Consider the following 19673-nt stretch of genomic DNA (forward strand, 5'->3'; position numbering starts at 1 on the left):
CTGCGCTACAAGACTATTGGCATATGATTATTTATGAAGTAAGGGGGACTTGTAAGACTACTGTGTTTAGAGAACATTTATGAAGAACCTTTGGGTTCTGTGGTGTCACTTCTTCGACTGTCAACATTTCTTTTAGGAAAGTGACAGAAATGCTGCTGTGTTACTAAAGTTTGCTTCAACTGTTTAGCTTATAGTATATTCTTAGGTAACAACAGTTGAATAATTAGCTCTATTGGGATACAAAACTAATTTTGAGATTACTTTGTGATTGTCAACCTAAAGCAAAAGAATGAGAAGCTTTCTCCCTTCAGGATCTCCTCCAGCTATGACTCAGCGATGCCAAATTTTTCTTCCTTAAATTCAAGACACCTCGTTTGTTTGCCAAGCTTTCTGGGAAAAAATGACTCTAATGAATCTTGTGATTTTTTTTCACCATTTACGCGATCAAAATCTGAAGAATGAATGATGGTTCTTCTTTTGGTTTTGTTTTTCTTGACAAAATCATGGTGAACGAAGGACTCTCTGCATGTCTTTTGCTGTTTTTGCTGTATTCTGCTTTTCCTCCTGTTCCACCCCGTCCCGGGCAAAGAATGTTGAGAAAAGTATAGTGCAGATTGTTGAATCTGAAATGAAAATGTCTATCTATTCAAATAATTTCCATCTGTTATATTTGTTGTAGACAGCTAATGCCACTCAAAGCAAAAGTTTCCCAGGGAAAGTGCAGCAGTTTCCAAGAAAATTTTGCTCATTCACTTTTTGGGTGTTCACACATTTGACTGCTTTCAACTTTTAGTAAAATGTTTTATTCGAAAATCTTTTAACTTAGCCAAGTAAAAGTGAAATACTATAAATGTATATGGATTTGACTAAAAAATACGGTCTTATTTTCAAGCAAAGCGAGAAAAAGATCCAATGGCTTGCAGTCCCTCGGTCTCATCATATAATTTTGTCCCAAAGCTACCATGATGGCTCCTGTCTGCAAAATATGCCCACCCTACCCCTGAAAGACCTTTCTTGCCATCACAGATGCCAGCACCAAATGCCAGGCAATGTTGGCACCTACAAAGTTGCTGTCATTACTCATTAGCAGGCATCAAAATGTCCTAATAATACTCTTTGCCATTACCCAAGCCTGTTGAGACATCAATTATACATGTCTTGCTTGCCAAGTCATGTGATCAGCTTCCACTGTGCTGGAAAAAGCCAAGTGAGGCTGTCGGTTATTTGGACAAAGAAACACTTCTAAGAGTTTGGCTGTAGACAGATAAATTCTTTCCATCCACATGACTGCAGTGGAATTCAGAGCTCTAGAAAACTCTCTGTGTGTTTTCTACCATATGGCTATCTGTTGCTGAGTTGCCTCACTTAGAGAACATTCAAGCATGCAAGGGAAAGCATATTCTTACTCAGAAAATACTAGCATATTAAGCTCCTTTATGGTGTCAGTGACATATAGGCTTTCTGAGTTAATAAAACCTGAATTTTGTCAGGTGGATTATTCTGAAAGTCCTAAACTACTTGAAGCTAGGTAAATGGAAAAAACTTTGTTAATTCATTGTCCGAAAGGATTATTTTTTCCTTTGTATAATTCTTCAAAGCAAGCTGACTTAAGCCATGTGAAAGAGAAGAAAGCATCCGGAACTTGCACAGGGGAGAGAGTATCAGTAATGGAGACAGTCTTGCCTTCTCACGACATAGCAGTTCTGGGAAAGAAGTATTGGAACTGCACATCTCTTAGATGCCCTTGAGGAGGGCAGGCCAGAAACTCCAGGCAGCAATGCTTGTTTCCTAGTCATTAGTGGGAGCTACTCTGTGATCACAGCACCTTCTGGGGCAGCCTGAGCTATTACAGAATATCTCTTCTCTTCTCAGCTGGCCGTGTGGCCAGTTAGCCACAAGGCCAGTCATCCAAGGGGAACTGAAGTGTAACAGGGATGGGAAGAGGAAGCAGAATGAGTGAGGGGCGACAGAAGCGCAGTGATTGCAGAACGAATCCTCCTCTTCTCATCCATGCTGCGTCCACTGCTTAGGACACAGTTTCCACTATTAACAGATAAAGTGTAGCATCAACTCTGTCTTGCAACTTTTGCTTTGCCTCCATGCCATTGCCACAGCTCTGCTGAATAGAGGTCATTTTCACACAGCTTCATTTCTATAGCCTATGCTAGGTTTTTGGGCTAACACGTATTTCAGAAATAGAAAGAAGGATACAGAATGATTCATAGGGCAGAAATAATATGGAAAATAGATTTATTGAGAAGCATTTGAATTGCTATTAGCAATCAAGGAAGAAAGTTTATTAATAGAAAACATTTCCCCAAATCCCTTATACATGTAGATTGGATGCTGAAAGAACTTATACATAGGAAAAGTGTCAGTTTAAAGCCCAAGTAATTTATTTATTATATAAAAAATTCTGGGGCCAGCCCCTTGGCTGAGTGGTTAAGTTCGCACACTCTGCTTCGGCGGCCTAGGGTATCGCTGGTTCGGATCCTGGGCGTGGACATGGCACTGTTCGTCAGGCCATGCTGAAGCGGTATCCCACATGCCACAACTAGAAGGACCAATAACTAAAAATATATACAACTATGTACTGGGGGTCTTTGGGGAGAAGAAGGAAAAAGAAAAAAAAATCTTTAAAAAAAATTCTAAGAGATTTTTTGAATTAGGATTTCAGTTTTTCATTCAAACTGCCACTTCCTTTTCTTCCTTGTCATCACCCTACACTTCCCAAGTGCCCCCTCTCTTAGATGAGATGAGTCAATATCAGGCCCTAAATTCTACTGCATGAGGTTCCTCAGCCAAGGAATGGGTTCACTTTGACACTTGATCAACATCAATTTCACATATGGTGATCAAAAAAACAAATTTGGAGACAGCCCCATGGTCTAGTGATAAAGTTCAGTGTGCTCCACTTTGGTGGCCTGGGTTCAGTTCCTGGCCATGGGCCTACAGCACTCACCAGGGCCATACTGTGGTGGCAACCCACATACAAAATAGTGGAAGATGGGCACAGATGTTAGCTCAGGGTGAATCTTCCTCAGCAAAAATAAAAACAAAAAACAAACAAAAAACAAATTTAGGGGCCAGCCTGATGGCATAGCAGTTAAGTTCACACGCTCTGCTTTGGCAGCCAGGGGTTCACTGGTTTGGATCCCAGGTGTGGACCTATGTACCACTTATCAAGCCAGGATGTGGCAGGTGTCCCACATACAAAATAGAGGAAGATGGCACAGATGTTAGCTCAGGGCCAATCTTCCGCAGCAAAAAAAAGGAGCATTTGTGGCAGAAGTCAGCTCAGGGCTAATCTTTCTCAAAAAACAAACAAACAAATTTACTCTGCACAAACTGTAATTTTCATGCTGGGATCATTTAGATTCCAGCAGTCTCTCTATTGATTAGTTTAAGAAAACTGTGTTTCTATTGTGCTTTTTCAATGAGGATGCCCAGTGGAAATCATACTTGAATCTCGAGGGACTCTTTGATTTTCAAAAGTACAATAAACAGAATGTTGATGGTTGGAAAGATGGGCTGATTATCCATAGACTTAAAAAATTAAGAAGGAATATACAAAGTTTGTGGAGGGGTCGTTTAGCAGATATTTTGAAGTACTTATTGATATAATAGTATGCTAAGATTAGAGAGTACACCTAAAAAAATAAAGCAGATGCCCTGAAATGCTGCATTCTTATAGTCTTATCAAGAGGTCTGCGACCACTTCAGTTTCCTGAATTTTGTCCCAATTCTCTTCTCCACTATGTCGCTTCCTTCTTTCAGGCAAAGAAGAAGGACTTTAAGCAGGGACAGTGGAGGGAGAGAATACGAAGGGGTCTTGGAGGAGTGGGGAGAGGAGGAGGAGTATTAACCTTTGAGTTGCAAGGCCAGTCTCACTGGAGTTTCCGGCTCCCTTGCTTTCTACAGTGCGATCCGTGCATGGAGAGGGGGCTTGGTGCATACTTCAAGGAGCCCTGGAGATCATATAAACGCCATTTAGACAAAATAGAAATGTATTTATTTTTAAAGTAAGTTTGCTGCCTGCGTTAAACATATATTTAAGGTCAAAAAGCATTTTTAAAGTAGAGTCAAAAGAACAGCATTTTTTCTCAACAAAACCAGAACAAGATTAAAAAAAAAGAAATGGAAGGAAGCACAAGTGATTGGCATAGTACCTCTTTGGAAGTAGTTTATAGATAAAATTGGGACATGAATTAAAGGCTCTCTAATCTATCACTGGCATTTGCTCTCTTCTTTATGAGGAAGGATATTCTATTGATAAGAAACAATGAGAGATTACAACTCAGTTATTAAAACTTATTGAAGACAAAAGCGCGGACATTTTTACGTTACGAATATTAATGCAAAAATGGACCAGTCGGGTTTCTTATAAATTACCAACAAGACAAACACATTGACAGCTGAGACACTAGATCAATCTCAAACAGAAATCAAATCACATACTACATGCACACTTCCTGAGGCACACTTCATGCAAGCCTCTGTGTGTGTCATCAGTAATCACTTTACACTGAAATAAGCTCTCCGACGACCCACCGTAACTTCTCAGGGCCCTGAGCACATCTTCATTTTTGGACACAAATACTTAGCTTGTTGCTCAGCACCTGGTAAGTATTAAATAAATTTTTGAGCAACTGAACTGTAATTGTGTCCACATGCATGTGCACACACACACACACACACGCACATCATACCTCTGAAATGACTATAAAGATATGTTTATCTGCTCTGAACACAGACTTACACCATAAAGAGTCTGTCGGTGGCGTACAGCGTCTTACAATAAAATCTCTTTTGTTTCTCAGTAAGAGAATAACTTTCCTTTCATTTGAGAATGTCCCTGATATTTGGTCCGTGATACTTCCGTTATGCCAAATTATGCTCTATAGAAAATAGGATGAAGAGGAGACTTCAGTAGCAACAGAACTGACTCCCACTTACACGTTTTTGTGAACTATGACGGGGAGACTCTGTTCGTGATCAGCAAAGTGTCAGAAAGCAATCGTTGAGGGAGGGGTACGTTCTGTGCCTTCTTTGTAAATGACTCCAAGAGATGGGATGCCATGTGCGTCAGTTTCCTAGGGTCGCAGTAACAAATGGGTACAAACTTGGTGGCTTAAACCAACAGTTTATTCTCTCTCAGTTTTGGAGGCCGAAATCAGTGGGGTCAGGCACCTCTGAAGCCTCTAGAGAAGAATCCCCCTTGCTTCTTTCTTGCTTCTGGCAGCAGCCAGCAGTTTTTGCCATTCCTTGGCTTTTGTAGTGTGTGCACTTCGATCTCTGCCTCCCTCTTCACATGGCCTTCTTCCCTGTGTGTCTATGTCTGTGTGTCTGAATTTCCCTCTCATTTCTCTTCTAAAGACGCAAGTCATTGGATTTAGGGCCCTGCTGCTCCAGTATGACTCATCTTGACTAATTACATCTGCAAAGACCCTATTTCCAAATACAATCCATCTTGAGTTCCTTGGTGGACATAAGTTTTTTAGGGCACTCTTCAGCCCATACACTGTGCGTGCTCACATCCCTCCCTCTACGTAGCATCCTCTTGTGCTTTCCTGTCTCCATACTTTGGCTTAGGCCAGCCCCCAAGATCCATCCCAGAATGCTCTTCTCCCCACTTTCACTGCATTCAAACTTCATGCTCTGTGGGGTCCAGGTCACAGACTCTATTTTGTGAAATCTTCTTTTACTATTCAAGCTTAAAGTGACTTCTCTTTTGTTTTCCTTATTTTCCGTAGCAATTCTTATCTGTATGATTTCTCTGGTATTTATACACTTTGCTATATTTTTCCAAAGGTTTTTTACAGTTTTTTCCCTGGAAAGTAAATTGTGTAGGCATAGGTCAACAAGTCCCATACTTTTTAGAAAACCTAGTCATCAGTATTTGTTGATGAGATCTTTAGTTTTGAGCATGTGCTGTGTTTTGAAAGAGCGTTACTGGGAGCAGAGGGAAGCACGCAAAGTACTGAACTTTAAATTTACTATCTCACGTAATCTTCAAAATTGCATGGAAGGAAGACATTATTCCATTTTACAGATTGAAAAACTGAGGTTCAAAGTACGTGGCAGAGTCAGGATTTCAAATTGTTCACTGTCTGATTTGTGAAGTTTGTGTCTTGCCGTAAAGCCTCCCTTCTGGCAAAGCTTTTTCAACTTTCAGAGCATCGAAAATTCCTGGGAATGGAGAGACTATTTTGAGAAGTTGTCTCGAAAAGTTGGTTTTCTTTTGGAGGGTGTAGTAGAGGAGCCACATCCCTCAGCTCCTGACTTTACTCTCCACTGATGTTCATCCTGATAGCAGCTGCTGGGGGAGCAAGTTAGAGAACCGCTGAGAGAAAGAGGCGCACGTAGCTGCCTACAGGTGTCCATGAGCACAGAGACCTCCAAGGGTCTCAGCGCTAGTTTATTACAATCACCCCATTTAATAGAGACAATATAAAATCATTGAAAACATTTTATAACCTCAAAGGAAGGCTGTTTTTAAATCATTTTAAAATGTGTAGTTGTATTTGTGATACATTGCTGTTGATATAAACCCGTGTGCATATACCACATACCTACATAACCAGTAGATTGTTACCTTATGAATCAGAAAGGCTCATTTTCCAGGCATTTTGGGTTAGTGGAATCTGTCCTTGGCCACCCTGACTGTTTAGGATCTGATTAAATCTGCGTACATACATGCATACAATGATGCAAACTTCAGCAAGTGATCAAAGGCTGACTTCTCACGGGCTAACTTTTGACTTGATTGCTCATTCAGAAAATACTATTGCAATACACATTTCCACATGGACTTTCCTCCCCTCTCTAAAGGATGGAGACCCAAATGCTGCAAAGCTCCCCGTGGGCTCCTGGCTCAGAAACAGTTCTCTCAGCACACTCCTGACATTATTAATGGCCCTGATGTACAAACCCAGAATAAAATAGAATTAAAATCCAAAGTTAATTTCAAGCTCCATTAGAAATTAAAGGTGTTGGGAAAGAAATCAATACTTGCCCAGTGCCAAATGACTACATTCGAAGCAATTAATTCTATTATTTTGTAACTTCTAAAAACTAGAAAGGACCTTCAAACTATAAAATGTTGCCACGCTCACACATATATACAATATGTGACTAAAAATAATGAGAATGATTTCCAAAAGCAACATGCAAAAATCTATTTTATTACTTTATAGCCATGTAGTATACACACTAAAATGTGTGTCTTAAAATAGAGCCAATTATTCTGTAAAATTCGTGGCTATTTCCAGCAATTACCAACACTCAGTTGTAAATCTGGGAGGATTTAAAGGACAGAAACAATGCAAAAGAGCTACGAGATTTCTTTAAATGCATTCATTTCCTTAATTTTACTTTCTCTTTTTTCTGGCTTCTTTTTATGTAATACTATAGATTACCAAACAGATGACCTTCAAACAACGTATTTCCAACTAATGCAAAGTGTTTTACAACCTGTAGAGTTGTAGGTCATAAAAGACATAAAACTACACTCAGTAAAAGCTTTTTCATGTCAGAATCGTGGCCATTTCTTCCCTCTTGTGCCTTTTGGGGAAAGTCTGATTTAACAAACGGGATCTTTATCAGGGCGAGGAAGATCAGAGTCAAATGGGTCTGGATGAGACTTTGTAACGAGGACATGTCACTTGTTCCCTCCCCCATCAAGAAGAACCCAGGTGGTGAGAACCGACTCAAGCATTTCTTATCACTTCACCAGACGGAGGGTGAGTAATTGCAGAAGATAATCTGGGACTAACCCTGTTCTTCCCTGAAGAAATGTCCTGAGGCTTCTGGTCAAACCTTCCTCTCTTTGTAATAAAAATAGTCAATATGATAAAGACCTAATAGCTATAGAAAAAGACACCGGACCCATTCTAAGACTCAGCAACAGACAATGGAGCGAACATTGGCAGAAGCCTCACGCCCTTCAGGTTTCTGAATTTTGACACATTCTTCCAATGGCTAATATTCAACTCCTTGACCTTGTAAAAATGGTATCTTTTAAAATTCTATTAGCTGTACTTTCCTGAAGGAATGACTCATCTGACAAAATGATATAAAGTTGAATTTGGGGAGGCACCTGCCTGGCTCAGCAGCCACTATCCGCTTTGTTGTCGCTATTCAGAATTCCACACTAGCTCTAACAGAAACAACCTCTTCACACCAAACTGACTTTTGACTCTCTTAACTTCCCTGTTCAACTTTTTGTTTCTTTTTGTGATATTTTAAAAAGAGAGTGGATGCTGGAGTAAGACAGAATAGACGGGGGTTCCAGCCCCAACTATGTCACTTACCGTCCATGTGGTCCTAGGCGGTGACTTAACCTCCATGATCCTTGCTTGCCTCTTCTTATGAATAAGAGAAATGATCATTCTTACCTGACAAGGTTTTTCAGTTTTTTGTATTTTTGAAAAATTTACAATGTATATGAAGTAGATGCTCATTTCTAGGCATATTGTGGGCCCTCAAAAGTGGTAGTCATTGCTGTTGTCATGGATCTCCATTTCCTGGGTGTCCGGGGACTGCATGTTCTCTCTCCCTCTTTTATCAGGCCTATTCTCAGGAGAGCATCACATATCTAACATTAGTACTTGCAGGTGAAGAAAAGTAAAGTAAGCAAAAGGAAATAAAGAATGTCAGAAATTAGAATGCAGAGCTGTGAGGGTGGGGCACGAATGAGGAGTGATATGTATTTAAAAACTGTGAATCTTTCTCAACATTTCTCGTAAATGCAGCCAAGTACCTGAAGAAATCGTCCTTCCTTGCTGTCTCCTTCCAATGCTGCTCAACCCCTCCACATGGCTTCCATCCTTTCTGCTTCACTGAATCTGCTCTCCTCAGTGACCTCCATATTGGCAAATTCATGCTAATTGGTTTAAATGGAGCATCTATATTTTATATAAGTTGGCTTCTCCTTCTTATGGTAGTTCCTTTGTTTTCCATGACTCAACAAGCTCTTCATTTTGCTTCAGTTTGATTGAAGCCTTGGTTCCCCTCTAGGTCCTGCCTCGCTCTTAAATGGTGGTGCTCCCAGCTTTGTCCACAGTCTTCTTCTCACTTACACACTTCCCCTTAATGTCCCAACCCTGTCCTCAATTTCCATTTATATAGTGAAGTTTCCTTCGCCTATATTGCTGGTCCAGAACATTCTGCTGGATCTATTAAACTGACTAATAGACAGTGGCCAGCACACAGTAGGAATTTAATAAGTATTTGTTGATGTATGAACATCTCCACATCCTCCATATTATATCCCTATAACCATGATAGCTTACTGAAAATAAACTTATCCTTTTCCCCCTTCCACTGTCTTGCTTTTCCTTCTTTATTACCTATAAACGTAAATGGTGCATTACAAACGCGGTCAGTGAAGCTAGTAATGTAAAATCCCCACATCTACTCAGTCACCACGTTTGGCACGTTCTGTCTCCAGGATATCGTTCCTGTCCCACCTTCCTCTCTGTACTACCCCTCAGCTCAGCTCTCCTCACTCCTGAGTAACTGCAGGGATCTTCCAATCTTCATCTGAGAGCCTTAGTTTATCCTTCACGCGTCTGCTAGACTGAAATTTCAAAAGTGAGGATCTGATGCCATCATTTCCCAGGTTGAAACTCTTTAATAAGTCTTTAAAGTTCTCCATTAAAAATTCAAATAGGTTGATGTCACAAAATGTTGCACCTATCCCCCTCTCCCGTTTCTCTAGGCATTTGGAGCATGTTACAATGTGTTGTACAAGCCTTTGCACGGGATGCAATTCCTCCTCTTCCTGTTCTGGTTAATTAACTTCAACATGTTCATCAATACTCAGCTCAAGTCTCATTTATTGCAGGAAACATTCTCTCATCCCAAATCTGATTAGGACCCCACCCTCCATGCTACCACAGCATCCAACAAAATAGCAATACAGAGTTACTGGATATTTGCTTCTTGATGTCAAAAACGTCTTCTTTGATTTCTCCTACCAAATCATAGGCTAGGACTGATGTAGTAGGCACTCAACAAATGCATGTTATGTAATGAATGAGAATTCCTTGCATGCCTAGTCTGCCACTCCCCAAACTACTTATTGGTAGGAATTTTGCTTGAAGGGAAGCAGCTGGGCTTGCACTAAATTTTCAGACTTCTCTTTCTCTGTCCTTTCCCTTCATTGTGCTTTCCCTCCCTAATCTGTATCCAATGAGGGAGGGTCTGAGATCAGTCATTTATTTAGAAATTCTTTGGTATGAGTGGGATTCGATCACTGTCATTTTCCCTGTCAGTTATACTTTAAGCTGGCTCATATCTAGTTGTAAAAGGAAAGACTAGGCTCCCACTTTAAAAAAAATTCAGGGCAGAACAACCTTACTGCTCCTTGCTTTCTTACTTGTCAAGTTAGATAGAAGGTTTGATCCTTTTACGCTGCCTGGAATGTGTACTGAGGTTTTCTCTGCAGTTTGTTTCACCTGGCTGTTAAGTCCTAGGTACTTCTGGGAACTGAAGGGAAGAAGTGTTTCAGCTTCAGGCACTGAACTTGGAGACCACCAGTCAGTCCATCAGTTCTATCTCTATCTGGTTTTTGCTTTGTTTTCTGTAAACCAGTGATTCTTAAATTTCAGTTTGTTTGAGAATCACTTGAGTAAATCTATAAAGTCCAGATTTCAGGGCACATCCCAAGATCATAAGATCTGTAATGGGCTCAGGGAATCTGCATTTGAATGAGCTTACTAGAAGATTCTAGAAGATTCTAAAGCGGATGCCTGATACCAATCTGAATAGGCAGTACTTCCCTATCATTCTCTCCATCCTACCAGAAGATGGAGCATATCTGGGGTTCCACTTATTCTAACTCTTTTCTTCCCTTGACTGTAAGTTCACTAGACTCTGAGAGCTGAAACTCGTCATTTAGTGTCCTTTTACGGAGTGAATTTTCTATCTGTTCTACCTTAGCCTTGCAGTATCGTTTCAGTCACTAGCTGCATGGTCTCTCCTTTACTTTGTGATGGAGAGTTTCAGTCACCTCATCTTCACCAGGACGCAGGACTTTTCAAGAAGCAGGCCACTGCAGAATATACTGCCAAGGAGATTTCAAAGGGAAAAAGAGTCTCTCTCGAGGTCCTCACATCCCAGCCGTGGGGATGGTAGACAAGTGAAACACAGGAGAGCTTAAGGTTTATATCAGTCATTCCAGAATCTTTGTTTTTTACATTGAGTTAACTACAAACGGCATCAGGAAAAAGATGTTCCCCAAAAGTAAGGTATAACTGATGCCAACGCAGAAGAGAGAAAAATCTCCAAAAGTTTGATTTTACAGTTCATGTCACATCCGTACCTTTTGAATTATTACTAATCCTTAATCCCCAAGCAATACAGCCACCATTATGCATTTTACAAAAGATGCAGGAGATTAATATATGATATATACTAATGTTTGTAAATTTTGTTTTATTATAGTGCTTAATTTCTAACATGTTTAAATTTCATATGTTCCTGTAACATGCTCACGCTTGAAAAATAGCGACAACAGAGGAAGCATTGTTTCCCATGGTCATGAATCTAGACCAAATAGACAGTGAGTTGCTCTGGCTGCGCATACAGACGACTCCAGTCCTTTTTAGTGTTTCATCCCTCCGGCTGCCTTTTTCATGTCAGCGACAAAAGGTGGTACATTTAGTACATCATGAATACCAAGCTGGTGCTTCTTTTGAACCCTATCTAGCACTTTCTCCTTTTGTTCTGATCTTCATACACTATTTAAGAGTCATACCAGTACCAAGACCCCATAGAGTAACGATTTCACTGTTTAAATCTACCTTTCTTTAAGAAAGGAGTTCTTTCTTTCTCAAGCTGGTTTCTTTTTTTTAATGAAAAAGCTAATTATCCTTTAAAGCAACATTTTTTTTTTTTTACATTTTGCAATAAAACTAGAAAGTAATTTAGTAACTTTCTAATAGTAAGTTAATGAGTTCCATCCAAGAGCTGGTATCATGTGGTGCATATTTTTTATGTGTACATAGCATTTCTAAACTAAGCCCAGTTGATTTTTTAATTTTTTTACTTTTATCAGCAAGAAAGAGAGGCTAAAAACAGACTCATAGCTCCCCAGTGTGCTTCATAAGAGTATTTAACAGCATCCTAACATACTTAGGCACTGTGCACATGGACAGCTCTTTGTAACCAAATACCAAGGATCAGAGACAAATCACTGTGGTAGGCACTAGAAAACCTTTATATTTCTTATATTCCTGCTATGCTGGGTGTCCTGGGATAAAAACTTTACCTATTTTCCCTGACCTTGCATGGACATGGGGGAATGCCTATAGGTGCTTTGTATAGGAGGAGCTACAGGTGCCAATAGAAAACTAAATAAAAGCATTTTTGTTTGTCTATTTTTAATCACACGGGATAGATTCATGATGAGGTAATTACCCTGTGGAAGCATTATAGTGGACTGTATTTTCTTGGAGGAGTCTCGATAAGAAAGATATAAACTGGGAAAATCTTTGAGGGAAGAAATAATATGAGAAAGATGAGAAAAAAGGGTGGGGATACCGCCTAATGTACATCATACCCTAAAACATGGAGCACGTCAGCTACACTCTCTCACTGTAGCCTTGCCCATAGCTGTCAAACACGGGTGCATGCACATGGCATCAAAGCATCCACACTTCCATTTGCAGACATATTCTTCTGAGATAGTTTTCTGGAAACACCAGGGAGTGCTTCTATTGAAAGACAGAATAAAAACATTTTAGGGGGCTGGCCCGGTGGTGTAGTGGTTAGGTCCCACATTCCACTTGGGTGGCCTGGGGTTCTCAGGTTTGGATCCCAGTCATGGACCTAGCACTGCCCATCAAGCCATGCTGTGGCAGCATCCCAGATAAAGTAGAAGAAGATTGGCAGAGATGTTAGCTCAGGGCCAATCTTCCTCACAACAAAAAAAGTTTGGAATTTTTGTACATCTAAATCTTTGCTCATCTAAAATTTTTTTTGCATATCTAAATCTTCATTGCTAAATATTCACATCAGCAATGTAAGGAAGGTGATTTACAGAGACCAAAAGTTCATACCACACAGTGCCTACATATGGTTTTGTTTTTTATTTGGACTGTCTGTAGCTTAGATCACAGAGTTTCAGACTATCCCAGAATCTGGCCATATCCAGCTTTCATAAGATGTTTTTTCTATAACTAAACAAAAAAATCAAAGCTGTGGGAAAACGTTCACAATATCACAAAGAGAAATGTTATACATCAGCTTATTTAAGCTTATTATTAACCGTCAGAAAGATAAGAATTTTTATTGTCATTTAAAGAATCAGAAACTGAATTTAAATCAAGATCTAGCTTCTCTGTCCACTGGCCAATTTTTTCAACTTGAATATGACCTTTGACCAACACTTCCATTTCTGGAATTGTAGAGCAAGGAAATAATCAGACATATTTACAAAGATTTGTGTATGATTTTCATTTCAGCATAGTTTTGGGTGATAAAAAAAGAGTAAATTTTACCATCCTCAATAGAAGTATAGTAAAACAGATGGTGACATAATGACATCATGGGAAACGCATAAAGTCATGAGGCAGACTATATTGTTTGACATAGAAAACATAAGACTCTTACTCTATACTATAAAGAAGATCAAACTAAAATCAGAACACATAGTTTAAAAATATAAATATATAAAAAGCATAAAATGCTATATATTACAATTTTAACAGTGATTTTTGCCAGGTGATGGGATTATAGGCCATTTTCATATTCTTTTTTATATTTTTTATGTATTATCTTACTTGTATTCAAATAAACATGAATTATTTTTATAATAAATGATAAGCTTATTTCCAATTTTTAAATGCAGTAGTAAAGACAAAAGAAATAGGAATAAAAAGACCAGATATTAATTTCTACTCTCTTTTAATTCCCTAATCATATGTTCAACATCTATTTATTTGTACAAATACCTAAATGGATTGTAAGCGCCTCAGGGAAAGAGACTGTGTGTTAATTGTCTTTTTTTCCTCCCCTTAATGCTCTGCAAAAGAGAAAACAGTAGATGCGTGTTAAATTTTTTTTATTAAATACGCAGTCTTGATTAAGTCACTTTCCCTTTCTGAGGCTCATTTTTCTCATCCATAAGGCTCTCCTCACCAGGCCGGGGATCTCTGGGAGGCGAAAACGAGGAGCATGAGTTGAGTGCGAAGCGCTCCATGTGTGCAGAGGGGCATTAGTTTCAGCCACAGTGGTTACACTCGCGGCAGTGGGTGAAGCAAGTGTTGGATTCTCATCCTCAGAAGTGGCTCCAGACAAGACTGAGCAGCAGGCAGGGAGTACGGGCTGCTCATCTGGGCCTGCCTGCTTCGCTCTAGGAACACCCCTTCCTCACTGCCCTGCACCTTCTTGTTTTATCTCCAGCTTCCATCCAAATTTAATCTCATAAAAATGGAACTCATGTTTTAACCTGCTCCTAATGGGATTTGCATTCTCACCCGAGACAGGAAATGATCAGCCAAGACAATGGCCTGTGGCAGATTTTTCCCTGAAATCACCGCACACGTGTGCCCTTGTCTGTATGACCGTCAACCACCAGCTCCCTTCATCAGAAGTCGAGAACGCTCTGACCGGCAGCGCTTCCGGCTCACGTCTCTGCTCTGACTGTGAGAACGTCATGAGCCTGCTGAAACAAAATCCCACCCCTTTTTAAGAAAAGCACCAGATGTTGTTAAAAGTTATCTTTGTGTTACATTTAAAAATGGAGAAAAATACAGTGATAGTAGACTTCAGTAGTATATTTCTCATAATCATTCTTATAATACTGTGTTAGGCAATAAGAAGAATACAAGGCTAATATATTTCTTTATTCAGCCCTTTAAGTAAATTTCAATTTTTTTAGACAGGTGAAGGTACAATATAGATGCATAGATAGATGGACAGATAGATATAGATAGATAGATTTTATGTATATTTTTATTTTATAGTTCCATAAATATATGTATATATATTACACATATATAGAATTTTAAGTAGATTACAATTTATTAGATCTATAAAATTATCAATCATTTGCAATCTGCTTAAAAATGTACCATATATATATTCCACCATATATGTGCAGTTTTCCATATATATATATATATATGTATATAGTTTTCCAGCTTTCCAACATTTTTATATACATATATACTATATATAACAAACATATAATGTTAGAAAGCTGGAAAACTATTTTAATCAGGACAAAATCTCGAAGGAACCTAGTCACACGCCTCAGGGAATGTAGTTTAATGGAGTGTTTAGAATAACGGGAGATTAATTAGGTTAGGATTCTGGATTCTTAGAAAAGTAAGATTTAGACTGAAGCGAATTAGTGTTATATTGACAGAAGGAGAGGATCATATTATCCAGTAAGAACTTATCCACACCAAGCACAGAGAAGAGAATGGATATGTCCTTCTAGCTGCTAAGGCCAAAACCCTTCTTTGCTGCTTCTCTCCACTCACACCCCATGCCCAACCCATCAGCACATTCTGCCCTCGCTACCTCACTGGATCAAACACCACTGTCCTTTACCCATTATTGCAGTGGCCTCCTACCTGCTCTCACCCTCGCCACACCTTAGCCTCCTCTCATCACAGTAGCCAGAATGAGCTCCTTAAAATATATATCCTGGTCATGTCAAACCTCTTCTCGAAGACAATGGCCTCCAAGATGCTAAACCCTCTCTCTCTCACCTTGGCTTCTGCTATCCTGCCCATCATTTGCTCACTCATCTAGTCAGTCATCTTCAGCCACACTGGACGTTTTCCTGTTCCGTGAACATATCGGGGCCATTGGACTTGCTATTCCCCCAACACGCCAACCCCGTGCTGAGCTGCATCGAGTCCATCAAGTCACTGCTCAGCTGTCACCTTCTCGCTAAGACCTTCCTTGACAACCATATTTAAAGCTATAATCAGCTCGCCTCAGTCCTCCTTATCTTCCTTGACTGCTTTATTTTTCTTTATAGTACCTATCACTTTTTCACATGCCATGTGATTTACTTATTCATTTGCTTTATTACCTGTCTCATGCCACTGGAATGTAGATTATATGCATTCGGGGATTTTTGCCTGTTTTCTTCATTATTGTAACCCCAGTATTTAAAATAGTGCCTGGCACATTAGTAGCTCCCAAGTAAATTTTTGTTGGATAAAATTAGTTCATTTGTTTGTGTGAGGAACAGCAAGGAAACTAGTTTGGAGAGAAGTAGCTGAAATTAGACCTACGAGAGCTTAGTTCAACAGAAGTCCAGTGGAAAAATATTGCCGGCTTGTATTAAGATAGTAGTTATGGGTTGGTGTACTGATAACTAAATGAGAAGTAGAAATCAAAGTAAGATTTGACTATAGATCCTAAGATAAATAGCCTCAAATCACTTTTTCCTGGAAAATAAAGTCTGACTCTATCTCTGCTATTACAGTAGAGACAGGGGATTTACGAAGTCTGGGTGAGTTAATGAAAGATCACAAATTTTTGAAATGTTACAAGAAAACAATAAAACCCTTACAACGTGATTGCAAAGTGCACAAACAAATATTTCCAGGGGTTAATAAAAATTAGCTACTGCTAATTATATGTTTTGTACTTTTGTTTTAAAGCTACTCACGTGTAGAACAAAAAATAGAACAAATTAATCATAGACTCAGAACAATTTACATGTACAGTTTACAAATTAATTAGCTTTCTCTTTTAATCTTTTCAATTAAAAAGTGTTAAAACGTTCGTTTATTGCTTACTCCAGTGTTAAAATGCTGGTAAATTGCAAAACATTATTAGGGGCTAATATTAAAATTCAACTTACGAGCGTCAGGGAATCAACGCATATAAGCTTGATTTGCAAATCCTCTTTCACAAGTCAGCTCGGGTTAAAGCAATACTGCTAAGGTATAACCATGCTCTGATGATGTGCGTGGAAAAGTTTCTCCATTTGCCTTACATGTGTGTATATAAATACATATATGCACTCATCTATGTGTATATACATATTCTTAGGAGCATTCGTTTTAGTCATAGAATCATAAAAGAATATAAAAAACTTTATACAAATTTTTATTAAAAATTTTATGAAAGTGAAGACTAATGTGTAAAAATCTACGATTTGCAAACTCTGAGCTTTTAGTTTCAAGTGTTTTCTTCTTTCTAGTTCTGTCAATCAGATTGCTAGATTCACCCACAAATATCTTGTATTCAGACAACTTCAACTTACGATGAATTTGTTTAAGATTTGGAATCAGTCCTGCTGAGACATTCAGGAAGACAACTGTGAAATAGGATCTGAAGGCAGTCACAAAAAGTTGTTCTTAATGCTTCGGAGGCAGCCTTGAGTGTAGGGAGGTGGGTCCCACAGAGAGGAGTGGAAACCCTCCTGTCCTTCAACACTCAATGTGGTGAGCTCGGAGAACTTCCTTGTCACATTTTTCACTATGTGCTGGCTGAGTGGTGAGGACACAGAAAATGGAATCCAAATACAAATATCATGACAAGTGACAAATGTGAGCAGCTGTGAGAAGTGAAGTTCAAACAGGGCATAGAAGATCAATTAACTGATGTCAGGAAAATTATTTCTAAAAATACACAATAAATATGTAGCACCAGAGTGGCAAAACAAGTGTAGAAAGCAAGTGTTAAGTCAACCATAGAAAGCTGTTTTAAACAAGAAAAACAGAAACTAATGGCCATGTGCACACATTTAAACAAGAGCACAGCATGGAATAAGGATCCTCTCAGCATATTTGGCATTGGCTGTTTCTTTGTTAAAACGTTTAATTCAGGTCCCCAAAACTTGCATGTCAAGTCCTTAAACAGGATTTAGAAATAAGATTAAATGGAATTAGCAGACATTTTTTTTTTTCCAGTCAACTTAGTGTCTTGGAAAAAATATATTGTCTTTTTAGAAAAATATTTTTTCAAGATGAGATACGTAATGTGGAAAAGTTGGAAAGACTAAAAAAGGGGAAAAAATCATTGCATCACTACCTATCTAGAAATAACCCCATTATTTGTTTTGACGAATTTCTTTTTGTTTCTTTCTCTTTTTTTTTTTTCCAACGCGTATATATGTCAACTCAACAAAAGCAAATTTCATTTTGGGTGGCCACTATTAAAATTAAGCACACAAAATGGAAAGATGTTTTAAAATATCTATTCTACAGCTGCAGTTTATTATAACTGAAGAAGGAATACAAATATGTTGAAGGTAATAAAAATGAAACTTTTTAGATAAATAGAACAAATAAAATTGCACATGCTGACCAATTTAAGAAGAGTAGCAGAGAGAAAAAGAAGAGAATTTAAGAGACTAAGGAGAAAAAAAAAAATGAGAGAGATGATAGGAGTCAGAGAGCCTGTGAGCAGAGGATAAAGAGGGAAGGAAAGAGCAAGACGCTGTCTGTCCCTGGTCACGGTCCAGACTTAGGTGGCCTGTCCTGGCATCTCTCCAGCGCTGCCTCTGGCCTTTGCAGTCCAGCACACACAGGCAGACACTAGGAAAGACACCTCGGTGAAAAGGCCAATGTTTTTCTAGACCAGAAACTTTCCTGTAGCTCTTCAGGTGGGGAAAAATTGTACAGCTGCTCTCTCAAGTGTTTTCATAAATTTCATAAACGCTGAAATGTCCAGAACTGAACAAAGGAGGCCAGCCTTATTTCCAGCCTTAGATGCTGTGCTTTGACTTCATTATCAGACACTTCACTGTCAACACCCTGAAAGAGACCTTATTAAAAGAAAAGCATGTGTTAGTTTTCTATTGCTGTTGTAACAAATTACCACACACTTAGTGGATTAGAACAACACAAATTTGTTATTTTACATTTGGATGCTAGAAGTCTGAAATGGGTCTCCCTGGGTTAAAATCAAGGTGTCACCAGGGCTCCATTCCTTCTAGAAGCTCTAAGGGAGAATCTGGTCCCTTGTCTTTTCCAGCTTCTGGAGGCCACCTGTATTTTTTGGCTTGGGGAACCTTCCACCATCTTCAAATCCAGCAATGGCTGGTCCAGGCTTTCTCTCATCACATCACTCTGACAGTGACTGTCCTGTCTCCCTCTTTCGCTCATAAGAACTCTTGTGTTTACATTGGGCTCATCTAGATAATCCACGATTCACTCCCACCTCAGGATCCTTAAATTAGTCATGTCTGCAAAGTCTCTTTCACCAGGTGATGAAACATATTCATAGGTCCCAGAGATTAGGGCATAGACATCTTTGGGGGGCCATAGTCTGCATATCACAAACATAAAGTTGTATTCTGTGATTATTTTAAAGAATAAACTCATAAAATCAAATAATTTCCCACCATACCAGAAGAAATTAGAAGACATTGTGATCATCCAATCATTAAATTTTTAGAAGGATCCTTAGGTCAATATTTTTCTCACTGGAGGGAGCCTTTCTTCCACGTCAAAAGATTTTGCAATACTATTTTAGCACGTGGGGTTTTTTTTTTTTTAATTTCAAATCTGTTCCCTTTTAAAATTCTTTATTTTCCTCTCATTTGCTTCCTTTCCTCATCGCCTTCTCAAGAATCCAGTGGCTGGAAGTGTATGGGAAACCAGAGTGTGAAAATGCGGTGAATTTTCTCATGAACTCAAATACTTGGCAGTCAGTGTGGAGGCTGAGGATGTGTTTAGAACATAAATGTATGT

The 19673-nt window shown here is 39.0% G+C and overlaps 1 protein-coding gene and 1 long non-coding RNA gene across 2 annotated transcripts in view; one reads left to right on the plus strand and one right to left on the minus strand.

Moving 5' to 3' along the window:
- CNTNAP2 (contactin associated protein 2) overlaps positions 1 to 19673 on the plus strand; it is a 1871069-nt gene that overhangs the window by 1152599 nt on the left and 698797 nt on the right. The window lies entirely within an intron of this gene.
- Positions 18174 to 19673, minus strand: part of LOC139082932 (uncharacterized) — a 44475-nt gene continuing 42975 nt past the window's right edge. The window contains exon 4 of the long non-coding RNA XR_011539305.1: positions 18174 to 18745. This is a non-coding gene — a long non-coding RNA (uncharacterized lncRNA). The remainder of the gene's footprint in view (positions 18746 to 19673) is intronic.

Source organism: Equus przewalskii, chromosome 4, assembly GCF_037783145.1.
Source record: "Equus przewalskii isolate Varuska chromosome 4, EquPr2, whole genome shotgun sequence".
NCBI classification, from domain to species: domain Eukaryota; kingdom Metazoa; phylum Chordata; class Mammalia; order Perissodactyla; family Equidae; genus Equus; species Equus przewalskii.